Genomic DNA, 20,185 nt, shown 5'->3' on the forward strand with positions numbered 1-20,185 from the left:
TAGTGCCTGATTACGAAATACCAAGGGGGTGGGTTTTGGGCGGGGCTTGCTACTGTGCATCTGGTGAGGCCCTCGACCATACTTTTATATATTTATTCAGATGTTTGATAGTTTGTGTGTGTCAGGTTTTTCTGATCACTTTTTGTTCAAACTTTTTTCTGTTTGACCATTAGTTGTAAACTCATTTGTGTATACGTAGGTGTGTGTGTGTGTGTGTGTGTGTGTGTGTGTGTGTGTGTGTGTGTAGTTATATCTAAATATATGTATGGTAATGATCCCATTTTTCCTTTAGATCAGTTCATCTTGAGAATATTAGAATTTACAACATCTGGAGTAGATTTTCTGGTGATAATGAAGACTAGTACAGACTGCTTTGGCTCATGCAGGTATGAGTGGTGAATGGACAATGATTATTTAATTGGTGGCACAATGTGATTTGTCAGTCAAGTATGCCAGTAGTAATTATGTCTTTAAGTTACTGAAGTGATGCTGTTGTTACAAGTTATAGTCTTATTCACATTTACCCCAACATTTGCACAAAAGAATGTAATGAATAGTAAGTAAATATAAATACACTTGTGACATACAAAAAAGTACTCTTCTCACTTTCTCTACTGCTACCATTATAAATATGTTTGCTAGGAATGGGCACCATTGCTGCAGTCCCTCAATATTATTCTGACTGTGATGTGGCAGTGGAATGCAGCTATGCTGCCATTGCATCAATGTCAAATACCATCATGGCTGTTTTGTCTTTAATGTTGCTGTTGATGTTCATCATATTGAACTCTTCTGCAGCAACCTTAGCGGTTTGAGTTATATCCTGCAAAGCAGATAACAGCAGGCCAGCTTCCAAAGCTTCAGTGCACCTTCCATGCATTCAAACTGTCAAGCAGCTCAATCTGAGCTGACTAAAAGACAAGTCTGGGTATGAAGCCCTTCAGAGTTTTACTGCTGACAAAGAGTTCCCTCCTCCTCTAAGGCTTTTGAGGATTGAAGGTCAGATTGTGCTTTCCTTTGCCAGGTAAATAAGTTCCCTGGGGGGGTTGGAACTTCCATTTTCTTAAATTTATTAATGATTTATTATTTTTCTCTTTAGAAAATTATTTTTAAAGCAAGGAGTGTTGTGTTTTAAAGGACTGTCTCGGGGCCATAACTTACTTTAAAATGGAGCACTTGGTTTTTCTATCAGTGTAAAAGTAGTGTTAACCAATTGAAAACATTTTCCCTAGGATAAAAAAAAGTTTGTTTATCCTTTGTGGGACTGGCATAGTGTTTGAAAGTGCTTTTTAATGTGTTTTAAGTAACTTTTGTGGACTGGTAGTTTTACCTGTATTTGCTGCTTGTCTTCCCTACGAAAGATTAGAGAACAGCTTTTGCCACCACAGCAGGCTAGCAGTTTTCCTCAGCCGCAGCTGAGTAACTCTGCTCTGGGCATTGTTGTACCTCAGACCACTCATCTTTTACCCATATCCCTCTGGTGCAGCACTTACAGCCACTATAGACAGGCAGTTAGCCATGTCCTCTGTGGATGTTGGAGTCCCCTCGGTGGGAGAAGAGAGCTACTCTTGCCAGTATTGGCAGAGGGAACAGGGAAGGCCTTCCTGTGGTGTCAGAATGCTGTGCTGTGGAAAGCAGCTGCTGCCATTAGTAACACAGCTGGCTAATTTCTCCTGCCAAAAAGAAAGAGAAAACCAAGTGCATGTATCTACTCCTCCTAAAATTTCCTATACAGGAGTAGTTTACTGGGTCTGGCTCAGAGTTTAATTCTGTTTTTTTTATCCTTCTTGTAAAGCAGTTCCTAGTAAAGAAAGAGGGATTACTCTTTTCCTGAAAAGATTCAAGATGCTGAATCTGAAAAGGAAGATGCGGAGACGGATTCAGGATTTTTACCTCTGATTTAGAATCAGATGAGTGCTTAGTCTGTGTATCTCCCTGTGGAAGTTTCTTTTTCTTGGAGACTATTGCCAGAATGTACCATTGTTTTCAGTGGAAGAACACTGAAGTTTCTCAGTCCTTCAGAAAATACTATGAGTTATTACAGAAGGATTTTCCAGAACCTATACCCATTTTCCAGATTTATCCACTTTAGTGGATGTGTGCGTTATTGCCTGCATTTTTTCTGGTAGTCACCCAGCTGGCCCAAAAAAGGCAGATAGAATGTATAAAATACCTCCATCTTTTACATTTTTACATTTTTATACACTTTTTCCAAACACAACTCAACAGCTATAGCCTTAGTTGATTCCACTGCTATTAAGCATTTAGTTAATTCCAATTCTACTTGTTCTGATAAGGATGGGAAAATTATTGATAGGTATGGGAAAAATGTAAACTTCTAAAGCTTTGCTTTTCAGAGTTATGAATTGTTAGGTTCATGTTTTAAAGTTTGTTCTGATAAATTGTGAAAGCATGAGGAATGTTTTATCTGAAGTTTCATCTTGTGAGGAAATATCTGCTTTAAGTGACTTAGTTTCTTCTTTTGCATAGGCTACTATTCATTGTTTGCAGTGTGTGTAGGACTCAGCTGATATTTCTTTCAGGGCTGTGGCCACTGGTACTTGTTCAAGGAGGATTGCGTGGCCAATTCTGAGAACCTTCCAAAAGATGTTAAAACGAGATTTTAAATTCTTCCCTGGCTAGAGATTTACTGTTAGGCCCTTCTGCTGTAGAGGGTATCAAAAAAGTGTGATGAAAGAGACAAGCAGATCTAGGGACTTTCAAGATTTTTCAGCCCTTCTATTACAAATTGTCCAAGGGATTTTCTTCCTTCTCTTCCATTTTTGGCAGAAAACAGATTAAATAGTCCCAACAGAATTCAGGTAAACAGAAGCTTAAAAAGGAATGGCAAGATAGTTCTGAAAAGACCTCTGTAGCCTCCCAAAATCAATGACAGTCCAATATGTTTGAATGACTGTTCAAGAGACCTTGTGACCCACTCTCACCCTGGCCTCCTTTTTTCTTACAGAAACTCTTAATCTCCATTTTCTCATTGGCAACATAGGATTCTGAATATCATTCATCAGGGATACAGATGGCAGTGGAGGGAATTCCTTCTTTCCAGGGGGTCAGTCATTATCCTCCAGATCAGATTATTTTGTTTCTACCAGTTCTACATCAGATGCTGCCTCAAAGACTGATAGAACCATTTCCTCCTTCCCAAGTGGGGAAGGGTTTTTATTCAAGGATGTTCTTAGTGCCAAAGAAAGAAAATGATTAGAGACCAGGTCTGGATCTTTCTTTCCTTATCCTGTTTGTGATAGTACCCTAATTCAAAATGATGTCACTTTACAGCTTGTTACCTCTTATTCCTCTTTCCAGTTTCTTGATAACACTAGACTTCTAAGATGCTTCTCATCACATCCCTATTCGTCCAGATTTCAGATGACTTTTCTTAAGGTTTTGTATATCTGGATCACATTATCAGTTTTCTGTGTTAATGTTTGGACTATCCACTGCACCAAGAGTGTTCACAAAGTATCTAGGTCCAGTTATAACTTATTGCAGTGTACAGGGTGTCTACATTTTTCCCTATTTAGACAATGTATCTTTGCAGAGTCCTTTTCAAAGTGTCAGGAATCTTTCTCCTGAGTGAGAGATCGTTTACATAAGCTGGGATTCCAAGAGAATAGTCAAAAGTCTTTCTCGACTCCCTCACACAGGATTGTGTCCTTTGGATGTCAGCTAGGCACCTCAGATCAGAGCTTTTCTCCCACAGGAGAAAATAGATTCTTATTTAGATCTATTTCTAAGATTTTCCACTCAAACTTTGATCATTACAAGAGAATACCTCAGGGTATTGGGTCTTACAGCATCTATAATTTTCTTGATACCTTTGGTAAGACTCCACATGAGAAAAATCCAGGGGTATCTGAAATCATTTTGGTCCCAGCATCAATACCCTTTGTCTTCCAGATCCCAGTATTGGGGCTTGTCAGAAGAGAAATCTACTGGTGGAGACAATATCCTTAAATCCAGGTATCCCCCTTTTCCTCCCTGTTCCAAAGCAGTCAGTCACCACAGATGCCTCAGACTTTGCTTGGGGAGCAGTTTCAGGAGGGATAAAATGCAGGGATGTGGGACACAAAGGACAGATGCAAGCACGTAAGTATCTAGGGGAGAATTGCCGTGATCAAGGCGGTTAACTTTCTGAACTCACTTTGCACCCCAGTACCTCTTCAAAGTGGTTTCATACTATACCACACTTATGTGATACATGAACATGCAAGGGAGAACCAGACTGTAGCCCCTTTGCAGTCTAGCCATTTTAGCTTGGGATTCCACAGTCTCACTCTACTGGCATCCTACATTCCATCAGAGCAAAATTATCTGGCAGGGAAGCAAGCAGGACCAGACAGACCTTCACAAATGGAAATTAGATCGGGTGTCTTCAACATTTTACCCATCTGTGGGGAGTAAGTAGACCTTTTTGTCTTGTCTTTGAACAATCACCTGCCAAGATTCTGTTCCAGAACTCTTCAAGAAGGCCTGGAAGACAGATGCCTTTTCTTTGGATAGCAATGTTCCTGTGTGCTTTACCACCCTTAACACTAATATCCAGGATACCGCTGAAGATTCAGAAGGAATCCTCCAAGATCATTGGGGTGACTCCCATCTGGACTAGACAACTGTGGTTCTTCTTTCCTTTGGAAGTGGACAGGGGTAATTCCCATAAGCTTCCTTACAAACTGGGTCTAATCATACAAGAACAGGGTGCTTGATACAATCTAACATCAATTGGCTGCCTGAATGATAAGGTTTTAATCCCCTCTAGGCACCTGTTTACTCAGGACATGCAGCAGATACTAATGGTGACAAGAAAGCCTGCTACTGTAAAATCATATATTAGCAAATGGAAAAGATTTTCTTGTTGGTGCCAATGACATAATTGCCACTCATTCGGGGCTAGTTACTCTCTGTTATTACAATCTCTGTATAAGTTACTGTCCTAAGGCTTTTCTTATTCTTTTGTCAAGGTTAATTTATCAGGCATTTTAGCATGTTTTCCATTAGATCCTCCATTTTCAAGGCAGGCTCATGTTAAAATATTCTTGAATGGGGTTTTCCATAAGAGGCTGCCAAGTAAACCGATGACCCCTCATTGGGATCTTGAATTTTGTATTAGAAGAGCTAACACTTGCTCCATTTGAACCAGGTAATCTTGCTGACTTGACGTTCTTAACACGGAAATAAGTTTTATTGATTGACCCCTGCAAGAATGGTATTTGCTTTGCAGGCTGTCATGGTGAATCAACCCTACCTCATTTTCCATATGGACATGGGGTTTCTTTGAGAACTAATCCTTCTTTTATGCCGAAGTGGTGTCAAAGTTTACTTTAAGCCAAACTATCCATCTCCCCATTTTCTTTACTGAATCTAAAAATGAGGGAGAAAGGATACTCCATACCTTGGATGTTCACAGGAAACTCTGGTACTATCTTGACAGAACTAAATCTCTCAGATTTTCAGATCAATTGTTTATTTCTTGTGAAGGTAAGAAGAAGGGACAACCTATGTGAAAGTAGGCTATTTCCAAATGGTTTTGTAAGTCTGTTATCTTGTGTTATACTCACCATAACAATTTTGTTCCAGGTAGGGTCAAAGCCATCTCTACCAGGGCCTTGGCTTAATCTGTAGCTTTTTAGAAAATGGATTCTAGAAATATTCTAGTATATAAGAGATGCTAGTGTCTATATTACATAATCAAACTTTTAAAAGTTTGAATGTTATATTGTCGACACCATATGATCAAACTTTTAAAAGTTTGAAAATGTAATAAATCAAAGAAAAAAAACTACCTGAACAGTTTAAGCAGGGGGACAAGCCCCTCTGCACCCCCACACCCCCCTCTTTAAATATACCAACTCCGAGATCGCACTACAGTGCAGAAAGGGAAATCTTCCCATTACGCACTGTATGGAGATCTCTGTTGAAATGTTCGAACTTTTAAAAGTTCAGTTGTATGGTGCCGACCATATGACCTTCAAACTTTTAAAAGTTCGACAATGTGATATAGACCCGAGATGCTATGGTTCTTCATTATTTGTATTGTTTCTGAGGAAGTCTGGTTACAGATGAAAGCGAAAAGTGTGTTTTACACTAAGATTTGGTTGCCTTCGTTGGTCACATTCCAGTTTGGATTTAGTAGTTGGAATCCTTTCCATTCGGCTGTCTGGTCTTGGTATTTTTGGAAATATTCTAGAAGCTGCTACTTGGTCTTCTGTGCATTCTTTTACAAGCCACTATAAGCTTGATTTCTTCTTTGGAGCCCGATCAAGCTTTACTAGGACCATTCTCCAGGGGTTCCTGGATTCTTATCCTTCCACCTTCCAAATATAGCTAACTATGGTAATCTATGCAGCTAGCTAAGACTACTGCAGCAGTGATCAATATGGTGAACATAGTACATTTGTGTAAGTTGAACTTTACATAACAGTAGATTCTCATATAATTACTGCTGCAGTAGCTGTTCCCTCCCTCCATCCTCCTTATTTTTTGGTGTGTTTTTTATGCCAGGGTGTGGACATTTGTTTTTTTGTTACTTGTATAGTCCTTTGAGGGCTCAGCCTCCCTCTTTCTGAGGAGCTTTGTGCTCAGACTTGTCTTTTAGTCAGCTCAGCGGGAGCTGTTTGACAGTTTTGGCACATGGAAGGTACCCTGAAGCTTTGGAAGCTGGGTGGCCGTTATATCCTTAGTAGGATATAACCATATATGTATGGCTTCTGCAGCAATGATCATTCCAACATCTAATGTTATAATATATTCAGCTTGCGGAACTGTACTTTCTTTTCCACCCTATTGTGCAGCTTTTATCCAGTAAATGCAGAAATCCTGTCACAGTAGCAAATCCATTTCAGTAAATCAAGTAAAAAATAAAGCCTCTGATGATCTCCATCTTTTATTGTTTGCCTTTTTATGGTGCACACTATAGAGGCTCCCTTGTAAGTGGCTAACAACAACTTGGGTTCTGTTGCTGCACATGTCACAGCCAGGGCATTGCTTGCACTGCAGATATCACAGCCAGTTAGGAGCTTACTTGCTACTGTGCATTCCAGTGTGTCCTAAATTCTTATGTTTCACCTCTTTCCTCATACCAAATGCTTTTCGTGAAGACATTGGCTCTGGTTCAGCTAACAAACATGTGGTGACTCTGTGAACACTCTCTGGGATGTGCAGATTCAGAATGATGGTGGTAAGTGAATACTCTTTGGGATGTGCAGATTCAGAATGATGGTAGTGGATTAATTGAACGTGTTACAAAAAAGACTTCTGATCAAAAATAGCAATCCTCTTAGAAATTACTGGTGGCTAAAGGTGTGGGGGGGAGGGGGACCATACCTCTCAACTGTACAGATTTTCGCAAAATGTCCAGATTTTTGCCTTATATCTTTGGTCCGTTCCTCATAAAATCTGTTTTTTTTTTTTTGACAACTCATTGGGGTGATCCAAGGATTAAAGTCACTAATGGCATGCATTTGAGTTTCAGACTTAAGAACAACACAACAATGAAACCAGGAACCTGATAGAGGCACAAAACAAGAAAACCAAAATCTTTTGACATCTTCTCAGCATGACAAAGTTCTTTTATTGGAGAACCACACAAATAAGTTAAGTGCTTTCGTCAGCCTGATCTATGTTTTTATATTGGCAAAACCAAAAGACGGCTCAAGGAGAGAATTTACGAGCATTTGAGGGACATTAGAATTGGCACCAACACAAGTGCCTTATTCAAACACATTGACAAGTTTCCTGGACACGAATTCAAGTTTTTTTAAACTTGAAAAAGTGTCACAGGATTCTTGGGGGGGGGGTCCTTGGGAGGACTACCTTGAATTCAGGGAACTGTGGTGTCAAGTGAGATTAGATGCACTCACTTTTCCTGGTCTAAATGATAGTTTGAATTTTAGTAGTTTGTTAAAGTTGCTCTCATATAAGATATGATGTGATGAGATTTTTGTCTTGATTTATTTATTTTGTTTTGACATTCCTGATTATTGCACTGTTTTCATTTTTGTTGTTTTTAGGCTGTTAGTTTTCTATCAACTTCCCTGTGTTTGTTGAATTTTTGTAGGAATATTAACCATATTCTTGTGTTCTATTAACAAGTTGGATGCATTTTTATTTGTATACATGTTATTATGCACTTGGAACTTAATTTTTAAATTGTATCATGTGACTGTTTTTTTAGTGTGTGTGTGTGTGTGTGTGTGTGTGTGTGTGTATATATATATATATATATATATATATATATGGCTGTTAAAATTTTTTACTTTGTTCTGATGAAGTCAGCTGATTAGGCTGATGAAAGCACTTAAACTTATTTGTGTGGTTCTCCAATAAAATATCTTTTTTGTGCTGAGAAGGTGTCCAAGGATTTTGGTTTTCTTGTTTTGTGCCTTTACCAGGTTCCTGGTTTCGTTGTTGTGTTGTTCTTGGCCTGATCCTAGGATAAGTTCTTATGCTCGTACGTTTACTTTGGGTGACGACCCGATTGAGAACCTTGGCTTATTGACTCAACTGTTACAACAACTTTACAGGGAAGTGCCTTCAGCTAACAGGATTAATGCATCATAGTCTTCAGTGGGTGACAGTAGTATTCCACCGGAACAGCCTTTTCTGGTTACACAGGCAAGTTTACATGGGGCCGATATTACTGCAAACAATACCGGTGATGAGTCTTTTCATCACTGGTTGCATAAAGAGTTTTCCTTTGACTGTAGCAACAATAGTAAAGTTTCTACAAGAGAAATTTTTCATCAGTCTCTTTCACTGTCTGAAAACAAGTTCACTAAATGTAGAAAACTACAGATAGAAAACGCCTATTTTTTAGAGTGCATTAAGAAAAAGTGCCAAAGGGGTTGAGGCACTGGAAGTTCCCTACTGGGTTTGTTTTAGATTCACCTTTACACTTGTGAACTTTTAGCGATGTTTGATAGATAAGGTATTGAGCTGTTGGAGCCCCTTATCAAACATATCCAAAAATCTATTGATTTATTGCACTCTGAACTGCCAGAACTTGACACATTGTTGCATGACTACCTATTATTCCAGCATTCAGTAGTGGCTTACAAAAGTGTGCTGGATAGAGTGGACAGATTGGCCATGGAAATAAAAAAATGTAAGACCAAAAAATTGGAAAGGGACATTAAGGCCTACCAGTCTGGGTTGGCTTATCCTAAGCCTGTTAACAATTATATGCAAAATCACAATGATGATTTTGAAAGTGGTTCCATATCCCCAGGAAGTGGAGCTGAAGAGGAACTGTCAAACCAGGTTCCTTTAGGGAGGGAACCATTAAGAAGATCGGAAAGGATACGGAATCAAACAAGGCAAGCAAATTACTGGCCACAGACGAACTACATGGGCCAGAGGCAGTGCCAGAATCATTTATATCAAAACTCGAGGAGGCAACAAACCAGGTGGGACTAGACTGGTTTGATTTTGTTCCTATTTCACTACAACAAGACTTGTGTTTGGAGTAACGAGGATGTTGAGCCTGTTGATTCACAGTGTGTATTGGGTGAGACATTGTCTACTTTTTCTAACAGTGCAGGTGATTTTTACGTGTACAACTATTCTACACAGACATTGTATGCCAATATAGCTAATTTGCTTTGTAAGGGCTTTAACTATGTGCCCGCTAAATGTTCTAACCTTGTCAGTTTAATTTTGGATTTAAAACTTTGTTAGGAAGCTTAATTTTCAATTGTTGTTTGATACTGTTGCTTATGTTGAAAATACTAACATCTTGAAGAAAAAAAAAAGCATTTTCAACCCCCCCCCCTTGTCAACTCACTTGTTCTTTTTGAAAATTTGTGTGAATTTGAATTAGGAGCTATGCTTGGCCGTCACACAAATACTGTTTTTTCTAACCTTTCTTCGAGTGAGAACAATCTTTTAAAGAAATTATGTTTAGAGAAAAAAAAATATCAATTTCAACAATTGGCTAAGCTTTTGGTGCCATTGTAAGGGGATCCATTGTCTGTCAGCCTGGGATGACATGCTTGACAAGCCATGCTGCTTCGCTGGAGACTGCTTGCACCTGTCACCCTTAGGCTTTCGAATACTGGCCAAGGCTCTTGCCACCCCCATAGTGCCTTTTTTAGGTAAGGCTCAAAAGACAAATCCACCGCCGTAAATAGCACAAGTAACAGAAAACTGAGGGTAATGTTACTCAATGCCAGAAGTCTAAACCTCAAAATGCACCCACTTGAGGCACTCCTCAGTATGGAGAAGATCGATATATATGTGCAGTAACAGAAACCTGGTTTAAGGCTCCAGAGAGCACCCCATCATTACCAGGCTACAACTCATACCATACATTTCGGCCACAAAACCCGGACCGAAATACAAAAGGCGGGGGAGTATCCATATTCATCAAGGATACTCACACCTCCAGGTTAGTAGTACAGCACGATGCTTCAGAGATCATCCACGTGCAGCTAACAACGGGCAAAACTGCTATTCAAATTATAGCTTGCTACAGATCAGCCACCATGTCCCAGGACCCCCACTCCGCATTCCTGGAAACACTGGGAAACATGAAGTTCCTACCAAACATGCTGATATTGGGTGATTTCAATTACCCAAACATTAACTGGGAGAACTACTCAAGTACAAACTGCCTTGCCCAACATGTCCTAGAATTTATAAACTCAAACGCCCTGGATCAACTGGTCAACACCCCCACCAGAGGTGACAACATAGTGGACCTGGTCATCACCAACATGGGCGACCGGTGTTCCACACCGGACGTCAACCCCTCATTGGTTAGATCTGACCATAAACTAATCACTTTGGATATCCATATTCCGCCACCACCCCCGGTCAAAGAAACTACCGTGAAAAACTTTTCAAAAGCAAACTTCACATTACTTAAGACCGAGGTGGGATGTTTAAAAGCCCCCATACTAAAGGATAACGCTGTCCAAGCTGCAAAATCCTTTACTAATGCACTCTATGGGCACCTACAAGAATGCATGGATTGTGCTATCCCAAACAAAACCAAGACTCACTCCTCCAAGAAAATGAAACTAGTCTGGTGGACACCTGCCATAAACAAGCTATACAATAGAAGGAGGAAACTAGTACAGAAAAGAGTAAAATCCCAAGAAGGGAAGACATCCCTGATCAGTATCAGCAAGAAACTACGTTCCCTCATAAAATCATCCAAGGCTAGCTTTGAAAGAAAAATTGCCATGGACTCCAAAGATAACCCCAATGCATTCTTTAGCTATGTCAAGAATCTAAGTGGCAATTCTCAGATCTGCTCGGAGTTAGTGCAGAATGGCACAAAATACACTGAACTGACTGATATAACCAACATCCTGGCAGACAGGTTCAGTGCAAACTTCACCCCAAAAAGGGCCCATATCTATACCAGAAGAATGTAGTGCCCCTGAAATCACAGACAATCAGTTTAAAACAGCCCCCTCCAAAGCCAACACAGCATCAGTGGGACCGGACGGTGTCCCAGGCTGCATCCTACACTAGCCAAAGATGAACTAACCCCTCACCTAAACACACTGTTTAAACTCAGCCTCTCCACAGGCTATGTGCCCACAAAGTGGCGCACAGAAACAGTTATTCCACTCCACAAAGGTGGAGCCACAACGGACCCCGGGAACTATTGCCCTATAAGCCTGACTAGGTTGGTTTGCAAAGCTATGGAGCACATCATCATGGATCTCATTAACATAGACATTGGGAACCTCCAAACACTGGACCCTACCCAGTTCGGCTTTAAGGGCAGATCATGCCTCCTAAACTTGGTGGACTTCTTTGAGACAGTTACCAAGGCTATAGACGAGGGAAAGGTTGTCCACACAGCCTACCTAGACCTCGCAAAGGCCTTTGACACCATTCCCCACTCAGGTATTATAGACAAGCTCACCAGCCTGAACATAAACCCCTATGTCACGAGATGGGTTGCCAACTGGCTCACGGACAGAACCCGGTCTGACTCTAAACCGGTTACAAGTGGCATTCCCCAGGGCTCAGTCCTAGGACTCCTCCTGTTTGGCATATACTTCTCAGAGGTACAGGCAAGCACAGGAGGACTATGGCTGACCAAGTTTGCAGACAACTGCAAACTAGGGGCTATAATTGACCCTCCGGCTGACACAGACATCCTCCAAAAGGGTCTCACTGAGACAGGTACCTGGTGTCAAAACCATGGCCTCAAGCTAAATGCCAAAAAGTGCATAGTCATCCCCTTTGGAAAAAACAAAGTACCCACAAACTATCACATAGGTGGTAGCCTCCTAAATACTGAAGAAGTAATAAGGGATCTGGGGACCCAAGTAGATAGTAACCTCACCTTTGATAATCACATTGCCAAAGTGGTTAGAAAATCCTTCTATGTGGCCCCCAAATCACAAAAGGGTTTGCATTCAGATCGAAAGAAGTCATAGGGCCCCTCTACGCATCACTCATCAGACCCATTATAGAGTACAATGCCCCATTTGGGATGTACCTTACAAGACACCTGCAACAACTGGAAAGACCACAGAAGTACCTCACCAAGAGGATCACTGACCTCAAGCAGATGCCCTATGCAGCTCGACTGAAGAAACTCCAGCTGTACTCGGTTGCATACCACCTGTTCACAGGTGATCTCTGCCTGGCATATAAGGCCATGTCCAACCCAGAATTGATGGACATGCTCCACCTAAAGAAAACCATATCCTCTCGAGCCACACGCTCCAGGGATCTAAACCTCACCACAACAATAAATAGGATGTGCTGGAGGGATAGATTCCTGTCCCAGAGACTTCCCATGCTCTGGAACAAGATTCTGATCTACATTAGGCAGAGCTCCTTGCTAACCCTCTTCAAGAGAAACCTTGACGAGTGGATGGGAAACCGAAAGTTTACCCCAGGGATCACTTCAGTGGCTATGCTGGACAGAGGCACAGGGAACTAATCTAAGGGGATGGCGAATGCCAACACATTCTGGCTAGGCTTATAAATGCCTTCGGGCAGATAGCCTAGTACCTACCTATGAACCTATAAGTCACTGAGGGTTATGAAACCTGATAAAGGAGGTGGAGCTGTTATTATGTCTAAACAGGACTACAGTAACAGAATGAATATTTTGTTGATAAACAAAGCCATTTATGAGGATGTTTCTTTGAACTGTGTCAACATTTCTTATTATAGAATTGATTTACAATTTAAAGATCTTGTTGACCAGGGGCAAATTGATGTAACTTTGTTTGATTTTCTTACTGTAAAATTTCCTAGGGTGCCGAGTATTTTTTTATTATTCCTAAAATCCATAAGGATAAAAATGATCCACCTATGAGACTTATAGTCAGCGCAGCTGGGTATATGACCCATTTTTTTGGGTAGATATATTGACACAATTCTTAGAAATGTTCTTAAAACTGAGGAACATATCTGCGTTGACTCTGCATTTTTTGAGTAAACTCAAAAATCTAGTTTATGATGTGGATTTTACTTTTCTTACTATTGATGTTGTTAATTTGTTCAACGTCATTTCTCATTCTGTAGGTCTGGACTGGTTTGAAGAATTTCTATATGATAGCTACTTGTTTGACAACAATCAGGTTTCTGTGTTAGTCACTTTGATGGAAATAGTTTTGCAATACAATTTGTTTATTTTGATGGGCAGTTCTTTGTTCAGAAAAGTGGAGTTGCTATGGAGGCCTCTTGTGCCCCCATTTTTGCGAGTATTGTAATGCTCATGTGGGAAAGAAAGTATCTATTTACATCCCCCTTTCGGCATAAATGAGGTTTATACCTACATTACATTGATGATTTATTTTTTGTTTGGAAGGGGGATGAAAAAGATGTTCAGGAGTTTCTTACTTTTATTAATGGAACTGCTGACTTTTTGAGGCTTACCAACGTTTATATAACAATTGACATCAATTATTTGGCTGTCACCATTAAGAAGAACATTGACAAAGCTGAATGTATATGACTTGTACAGGAAGCCTACTTATTGTAATAATTTACTTCACTATCAGAGTAGTCACCCTGAGCATGTAAAGAAGGGGGTTGTGAAGGGCCAGTATGTTAGAATTTCGCTTATGGTCAGTCTTGAGGATGATTTGTATACCCAAGGTTGTACTATGAAGGAAATGTTTTTGGCTAGGGGATACCCCGTTGATTTGATGAAGCTTTTCAGGATGTTTCAATTAAGAGGTGTGAAGGTAAATTTAAACCCCTCCTTAGTGGAGACAACAATGCACAGAATAACTTTTCTGATTGCTCTATTTGTTAAGGCCAACGAGAATTATGCTTGTTCTTTTTTTACTGCATTCTCCCTTGATTGTCATGACATTTACAGTATTCTAAAGAAGAATTGGCATGTTTTTATGGACAAGAGGGCATCTTAAGTAAAGTAGGGATGGAGCCACGTGTGATTTTTAGAAGAGGGTCATCTATTAAAAATCTCTTGGAAAGGGAAACTAGTGCTATTTTGTCTACTAGTGGCCGAGGCACCACGAGGTGTGGATTTTGTGCCCAATGTAATTTTATTTTATGTTCAGATAAAGTTAAAATTAATTACAGTACTATTTGATTGAAGGGCAAATATTCTTACTACACCCTAGGGGTGGTTTACGTGGCTTTGTGTATGAATTGTAACTGTAAATGTTTTTATATTGGCAAAACCAAAAGACGGCTCAAGGAGAGAATTTACGAGCATTTGAGGGACATTAGAATTGGCACCAACACAAATGCCTTATTCAAACACATTGACAAATTTCCTGGACACGAATTCAAGTTTTTTGTACTTGAAAAAGTGTCACAGGATCCTAGGGCGGGGGGTGGGGTCTTGGGAGGACTACCTTGAGTTCAAGGGTTTGTGGTGGCAAGTGAGATTAGATGCACTTACTTTCCCTGGTCTAAATGTTAGTTTGAATTTTAGTAGTTCGTTAAAGTTGCTCTCATCTAAGATATGATGTGATGAGATTTGTCTTGATTTATTTGTTTTGACATTCCTGATTACTGCGCTGTTTTCATTTTTCTTGTTTTTAGGCTGTTAGTTTTCTATCAACTTCCCTGTGTTTGTTGTTACTGAATGAATTTTTGTAGGAATATTAATCATATTCATGTGTTTTATTAACAAGTTGGATGCATTTTTATTTATTCGTATACATGTTATTATGCACTTGGCACTTTAATTCAATTTTTAAATTGTATCATATGACTGATTCTAGTATATATATATATATATATATATATATATATATATATATATATATATATAATATTATAGCATTTTTTACTTTGTTCTGATGAAGTTAGCTGATTAAGCTGGCAAAAGCGCTTAACTTATTTGTGTGGGTCTCCAATAAGAAAACTTTGTCATGCTGAGAAGGTGTTCAAGGATTTTGTTTTTTTTGTTTTGAGTTTCAGACTTCTTATACTACAGAAAATGCATGCTAAAGCAAATCCTGTTATTCTAGAAAATTTCTAAGTTTCTTAGAGCAATATTTAAAACGTGTCCCTATTTTTGGGCCTTTGTTCCCCCCATTATGTCAGGCTTTGTCCAGATTTCTTGCTGTAAAAGGTTGAGAGGTATGGGGGGACTTCCCAAAGAAGCACAAGATTTATTACTTTCATAGCCCTTCTCAATATAAATGACAATGCACAATGTTTGATAAATCTTCTCAGGTGATTAGTCTCCTGGAGTTTACAACTGCAGGTTCACTTTCACTGGTGATTAAGCTAAATGCTACATATGTAAGCAGATTTATGTGAAGGAAGTAATTAAAATAGTTTACTTTGTAAGCAGTCGCACACCAGTTTCTATCTAAAACCTTTTCAAAATATATTCTGAAAGTGAAGAAGTCAAGCTTAATTAATGGTTTGGCAAATTTTAAAAGCACTGCATTTTTCAAGACAAGGTTGGTTTCCATTCAACAAACTCTGTGCGAGGTCTCCATAAGGGTGCCCTGTGGAATTTTGAGTCTCTACAGTGTGAGTTGCTAAACTCTGAAAAGTTAAGCGCAATTCTGCAGCTATAGTAACAAGTGCAGAACTGACTGTTACACATTAAAACCATTTATTGCAAGGGAGAACCTCACCCACAACTCACTAAACGAACCTTGACAACTGGATGGGAGATAGGTAATTCACCCTGGGGATCACGTCAGTCGCCCTGCTAGACAGGGGACCAGGGAAGTAAAATTCCTGGGAAAAAATAGCCGGGGAAGTGTTATGGCTAGGCTTGTATAGGCCCTAGGGTCGATAGCCTTGTACCAACCTATGAACTACTTTATACTTAACTCTAAGGTCACTGTACTTTGGAGAAGGGGAAATTCTTCTAGATAAATTAATTTCTGACTTGGTATCTATTTTTTAAATATTTTCGCAGTCGCACTTATTTCCATGCTGTTTTGAAACTCGTAGTATTGGGTCTCAAACATATAGTGGGAAACCCCTCCATAGCTTAAAGTGTACACTCATAGATTTACACTTACCTTATACACCACAGTGTATGGTGCATTAGTATTGTGTTGCATTTCCTTCCCATTCGTGCCTGTCTTAAGACTCAATGTTTAAAATAAAATCCATTATAAACTACTGTGACGAAATCCGCGGTGGTGGTGCTGCGGTAGCGTTGTCGCCTCACAGTAAGACGCTGTCTGGTTCGATTCTCAGCTAGAGCGTCTTCTGCGTGGAGATGTGCATGAATAGGCGTACCTTCGTTGAAGGTTGTGCATCAGGGCTGGTAACTCGGCACGTAAAAATCATCTACCAATCATTAGCGGACCGGAGTTCCGCTGTGGCGACCCCTAACCGGGAAAAGCCGAAAGACACAACAACTTCTCCCACTGTGACATCACCAAACAGTTCATTGAATTTTACCCTTGGTGATTGTGAGCAGGAGTACATGTAGATGCTTTCTTAGACTTTAATTGATGTACAGCAGCATGTGCACAGGACCCTGTCTGATAAAGTTTATGGACAGCACTCAAGTGACATCAGGAAGGGCTTCAGTAGAATTATATGTATGGATCCTTAAAATATTTACTATTATTTTTATTAAGAAACCACCTACATAATGTTAAGATGGGGTGGAAAATACATTGCACACTCAAGTTACAAATTTCCATGATGTATATTAAAACTGTGACTGTGCACATTAATGGCAGTACATCTGAAATAACTTTTTATTTAAGTAATATTGCAGAAAATGCAGCTTTTGAAAGTGTTGAAGATCTGATTGATGTTTCTGACAAAGACTCTGGTAGTAAAGGAGTGGTTCACCTAAAAATCTCAGAATGTGTTCTTTTCAAATGTAGAACCAAAAATGAGAGCCAGCAAACGGTGACTGGATAAAATAAATATATTAGCTGAACAAAATCACAGCATATTGTAACAAACACCGGGTTTTCGGCTGGCAAAGCACAGCCTTCTTCAGTGTACAAAAAAATCATGGAATACAATCGCTGTATATATACAGAAAACAGACATCCTATTGGCTAAAACCTAAAGGTGTTCATTAAGTCCTGGGGGGAACAACCCACCCGGTCTAATAATCCATTTCTTTTCTTTTGTATTTAATATGGAATGCCATTCAGATTTGTTTGCCCTATTCCCTAGAATCATATCAATAATAATAAAGTTAAACTTGCAGGTAGAATGTACTAATGTATGTTTATAAAGAGCATTGTGTATCCTCTTTTGTTTAATGTTACTGATGTGCTCGGAAATACGTATTCTGAGAGGTCTGTTGTCCAACATAAAATGAACCACAATTACAAGAGGCCAAATAGATGATCCAATCACTAGAACAATTTGAGAAAAATCTCAAATGAAAAACTTGTGGACAATTGCGACTAGAAAATTGTTTAGACTTATTGATATATTTGCAATTATTGCAATGTCCACATGGAAAACAACCATGTAGTGGTTCACCTGTCAGTGTTTGTACCAAATCATGCACATTGTTGTCCCTATGTTTGTAATGGTTGAAAAAAGAATTAAGATTCTTCCCTTTCCTATAAGAAAAAAGACAGTTATCAGGAATAATGCTGTTAATATCCATATCACATTGTAAGATGTTCCAATGCCTCCGTACACTTTGAATAAGCAAATGTGGTTGTAAATCTTAGAGGTTGACATGATTTATTGGCATGTGTCTTATATGTGAGTAAGTCCATTCTCTTCATAGAACCAACCTTGTTGCTAGCCATAGTTACATCACCACTTAGATTTAAATCTGGTAATTATATCAGATTTATGTTTCAAATAAGTGATCTCATCTGAACAATGTGAGGTGGATGGTAACTAGAAGCATGCAAAATTGAATTGTATTCCGGAAACTTCCTATATATCTCAGTGGATAAGGTGTGATCAGGAGCCCTCTGGATTAATACATCCAAGAATGTAATGGTCTCCCTATCATAACTAATAGTGAAATGCAGACCCCAAGCATTGTTGTTTAAATAAGTTACGAATTCCATTAGAAAGCCTTCATCCCCCCTCCATACCAACCAAACATCATCAAGATAACGTCTCCATATATCAATCTCTGACAAAAAAGTGTTTCTTTCTTTATCATAAATTATGTGATTCTCAACAAAAGCCATAAAGAGATCAGCATATATAGCTGTCCCTTTGGTTTGCCAAAAACATTGTTCTTTGTAGTAAAAAACTCGTAAGAACATATTGTGCTAAACTTTTCAAATGTAATCAAAAGGTCACTTACTACTCCATTATTGCCAATGTCCTAATAGAGTGGTAATTTGAGTATAAAGTCACAGCCACAGATGATGAAAAACTCATACTAACATTTGATGAGACTCTACAAATATATATATTACAAATATTAATACCTGCTTTTGAAAACCATGTCCATAAAATCTATATTAAAATTAGTAATGCATCAGGCTCCATTATTAACCGAGTCATAGAAAGGGATAGATTAGGTATTATGTGGATAGGCTTACAGTATGTCAAGTCAGCAGCAGTTGCAGTTTGCAAATGCCAGTCTAGGTTATTCACCACCCCAGTATCTCTTATATGTTCAAATCCCCACCTCATCTTTACTCAGACAACTAACAAAACAGTGCTCTTAGGCTGAGTCTGAAAAAGGTCCATGCAGATCAGTGGTCTATTCTGATTAACAAATACAACTAAACAGATGAATAAACTTGTGTAAACATTGAGGGGGTTAGTAGACTCAACAATAGCCAAATCTAGCCAGGCTGTGCAGAGAAAAAATAACATACTAAAGACATAAGAAAGATAGATGGACATAATTAAATCTGACCATTCCTACCAGTACCATCTCTTCAGCTCTATCCCAGCTCTGTTCCAGTCTAGTGTCACTAGCTCATTCTACCTAATACAGAGCGAACATTTGTGAAGGGCAAGCCGCTTAGGTTCTTAATTTTGAATTATCTTCTGTTTCTCCTTTCTCCCATTCCACTTTCCAAAAAAAAATCTAAGCTCGTTTCCTGCATTTCCTGTAACTAATCTAGTCCAGATACAGATTTGCTGTAACCAGGACTGTTTGTAAGCTTCTGAGCCCCCAAAGCCTTTCTGTGTTGGAGGGAAGCCTTCTAGCTAATCTACCACAAGAGTGGTTTCTGGCCCAGAAATTGTAGTTTATTGGCAGTTTGGGAAGATTTTCCATCTCTTCCAACTTTCTGGTTTAAAAGCTTGCGTTTGCACTTGTTTCCCACCTTTCCTGTAACTAGTCTAGTCCAGATACAGATTTGCTCTATCCAGGACTGTTTGTAAGCTTCTGAGCCCCCAAGCCTTTCTGTGTTGGAGGGAAGCCTTCTAGCTTATCAGTGGGAATGGTAAGCACTAGGTAGCCTATCTACCACAAGAGTGGTTTCTGGCCCAGAAATTGAAGTTTATTGGCCATTTGGCAGTTTTTCCATATCTTTCAACTTACTTGTTTAAAAGCCCACGTTTGCACTTGTTTCCCATCTTTCCTGTAACTAGTCTAGTCCAGATACAGCTTTGCTGTATCCAGGACTGTTTGTAAGCTTCTGAGCCCCCAAGCCTTTCTGTGTTTGAGGGAAGCCTTCTAGGTTGTCAGTGGGAGTGGTAAGCACTAGGTAGCCTATCTACCACAAGATCCAGGTACAGAGTCTTAGTTTTAGCACTTGAATTTTTTTATTCGTGCTCAGCACTTGTTCAGAACTTGTTGTTAGTACTAAATAAGCTACAAATTACTACAGCACTCAAC

The 20,185-nt window shown here is 39.4% G+C and overlaps 1 long non-coding RNA gene across 1 annotated transcript in view; it reads left to right on the forward strand.

Moving 5' to 3' along the window:
• Window positions 1–298: 298 nt before the first annotated feature.
• The window catches only part of LOC122800203, a 171,538-nt gene continuing 151,651 nt past the window's right edge, over window positions 299–20,185 (forward strand). Inside the window, exon 1 of the long non-coding RNA XR_006364555.1 lies at window positions 299–386. This is a non-coding gene — a long non-coding RNA (uncharacterized LOC122800203). The remainder of the gene's footprint in view (window positions 387–20,185) is intronic.

This window comes from Protopterus annectens, chromosome 4.part0 (genome assembly GCF_019279795.1).
Source record: "Protopterus annectens isolate FY-2018-M chromosome 4.part0, PAN1.0, whole genome shotgun sequence".
NCBI lineage: Eukaryota > Metazoa > Chordata > Ceratodontiformes > Protopteridae > Protopterus > Protopterus annectens.